Here is a 1,905-nt window from a genome sequence, read left to right as displayed (position 1 = left end):
ATAAGTCAAAATTTTGAATAAACTTTTTCATCTAAAGGCTTATGCTTAAAAAGCTTGAAATTAGTTTTGTAGACACATTTATGCCAATGCATGAATTTCTCTACAAAACTACACGTTTTATTGACTTTTTGGTAATGATTTACAATAAGGTTTTATTTGTTAAAATAAGTTAACAACATTAGTTAACATGAACTAACAATGAACAATACTTAAGCATTTATTAGTCTTTGTTAATGTTAAATATAACATATAAACATATACTAATACATTTTTAAAATCAAAAGTTGTATTAGTTAAAATTAGTAAATGCACTATGAACTAACATGAACCAACAATGGACAATTGTATTTTTATTAACTAACATTAACACAGATAAATGCTGTAACAAATATTTTGTTTATTCATGATAACTAATGCATTTACTAATATTAACAAATGGAAACTTGTTGTAAAGTGTTTCCAACTTTTGAATGGGTTTCTTGGACCACAGACTGAAGGAAAAGCATGCCAACAAGTTTCCAGCATACATTGCATTGGCAACTCCTCCAATGCTGTTTTAAAAGCATCAGTGGCACTTCATGAATTCAGTTGATTCACTAGTAATCTGGTCAACATGTGGCTACTTTGAAGATGCTGAGATATAGTTTTGATTGGTTTCTATCTTTTGATTACTAATTAATTCCCATACGGGCATTATGTGTGGTATTTCATAGTTTTGATGATTTTACTATCATTATAAAATGTGGAAAATTAGTACAGTGCTGTGAAAAAAGTATTTGCCCTGATTTCTTCTATTTTTGTGTATTTTTCAAACTAAATTGTTTTAGATCTTCAAACAAGATATAACATAAAACAAAGGCAATCTGTGTAAAAATAAATGACAGTTTTCAAAAATATATATATTTTTTTATTGAAGCAAAAACTTATCCAACACCTACAGTATTTCACATTAGTGAGTACACACCTCACATTTTTGTAAATATTTGATTATATCTTTTCACGTGACAACACTGAAGAAATGACACTTTGCTACAATGTAAAGTAGTGAGTGTACAGCTTGTATAACAGTGTAAATTTGCTGTCTCCTCAAAATAACTCAACACAGCCAATAATGTCTAAAAAGCTGGCAACATAAGTGATTACACCTCTAAATTGGGCCCAATTAGCCATTTTCCCTCCTGGTGTCATGTGACTCGTTAGTGTTACAAGGTCTCAGGTGTGAATGGGGAGCAGTTGTGTTCAATTTGGTGTCATCGCTCTCACACTCCCTCATACTGGTCACTGGAAGTTCCACTGGAAGGCTATAAGAAGATTGCCAAGACCCTGACACTGAGCTGCAGCACGGTGGCCAAGACCATAAAGTGGTTTAACAGGACAGGTTCCACTCAGAACAGGCCTTGCCATGGTCGACCAAATAAGTTGAGTGCACATGCTCAGCTTCATATCCAGAGGTTGTCTTTGGGAACTAGATGTATGAGTGCTGCCAGCATTGCTGCAGAGGTTGAAGGGGTGGGGGGTCAGTGTGCTCAGACCATACGCCGCACACTGCATCAAACTGGTCTGCATGGCTGTCATCCCAGAAGGAAGCCTCTTCTAAAGATGATGCACAAGAAAGCCCGCAAATAGTTTTCTGAAGACAAGCATACTAAGGACATGGATTACTGGAACAATGTCCTGTATCTAGACCAAGATAAATGAGTGGCGGAAATGAGGTGAGGAGTACAAAGACAAGTGTGTCTTGCCTACAGTTAAGCATGGTGGTGGGAGTGTCATGGTCTGGGGCTGCATGAGTGCTGCCGGCACTGGGGAGCTACAGTTCATTGAGGGACTGTAACATACTGAAGCAGAGCATGATCCCCTCCCTTCGGCGATGGGGCCGCAGGGCAGTATTCCAGCATGATAACG

This window comes from Xyrauchen texanus, chromosome 38, assembly GCF_025860055.1.
Source record: "Xyrauchen texanus isolate HMW12.3.18 chromosome 38, RBS_HiC_50CHRs, whole genome shotgun sequence".
Classification (NCBI taxonomy): domain Eukaryota; kingdom Metazoa; phylum Chordata; class Actinopteri; order Cypriniformes; family Catostomidae; genus Xyrauchen; species Xyrauchen texanus.
Note: the sequence above shows the minus strand (reverse complement) of the source record.